Source organism: Arachis duranensis, chromosome 6 (genome assembly GCF_000817695.3).
Source record: "Arachis duranensis cultivar V14167 chromosome 6, aradu.V14167.gnm2.J7QH, whole genome shotgun sequence".
NCBI lineage: Eukaryota > Viridiplantae > Streptophyta > Magnoliopsida > Fabales > Fabaceae > Arachis > Arachis duranensis.
This window is the reverse complement of record NC_029777.3, coordinates 92,822,451-92,823,424: the sequence shown is the minus strand read 5'-3', so window position 1 is coordinate 92,823,424 and position 974 is coordinate 92,822,451.

The window sequence follows — 974 nt, the reverse complement described above, 5'->3', positions numbered from 1 at the left end:
TAGGTGAGAATGATGATGAGTGTCACGGATCATCACATTCACCAAGTTAAGGAACAAGTGATATCTTAGAATAGAAGCAAGCGTGATTGAATGAAAAACAGTAGTAATTGCATTAATCCATCAAGACACAGCAGAGCTCCTCACCCCCAACCATGGGGTTTAGAGACTCATGCTGTAGAAGGTACAGTATGAAACGTGTAAAAATGTCATGAGGTCTAGATACAATGTCAAAAGGTCCTATTAATAGTGAACTAGTAACCTAGGGTATACAGAAATGAGTAAATGACGTAAAAATCCACTTCTGGGGTCCACTTGGTGTGTGCTTGGGCTGAGCATTGAAGCTTTCATGTGTAGAGACTTTTCCGGGAGTTAAACGCCAGCTTTTGTGCCAGTTTGGGTGTTTAACTCCAATTTTTGTGCCAGTTCCGGCGTTAAACACCGGAAATTCTGAAGCTGATTTGCAACGCCAGTTTGCGCCATCAAATCTCGGGCAAAGTATGAACTATTATACATTGCTGGAAAGCCCAAGATGTCTACTTTTCAACGCAATTTAGAGCGTGCCAGTTGGGCTTTTGTAGCTCCAGAAAATCCACTTCGAGTGCAGGGAGGTCAGAATCCAATAGCATCTGCAGTCCTTTTTCAGCCTTTGAATCAGATTTTTGCTCAGGTCCCTCAATTTCAGCCAGAAATTACCTGAAATCACAGAAAAACACACAAACTCATAGTAAAGCCCAGAAAAGTGAATTTTAAATAAAAACTAATAAAAATATACTAAAAACTAACCAAAACATACTAAAAACATACTAAAAATAGTGCCAAAAAGCGTATAAATTATCCGCTCATCACAACACCAAACTTAAATTGTTGCTTGTACCCAAGCAACTAAAAATCAATTAGGATAAAAAGAAGAGAACATACTATAGACTCCAAAATATCAATGAAACTTAGCTCCAATTAGATGAGCGGGACTAGTA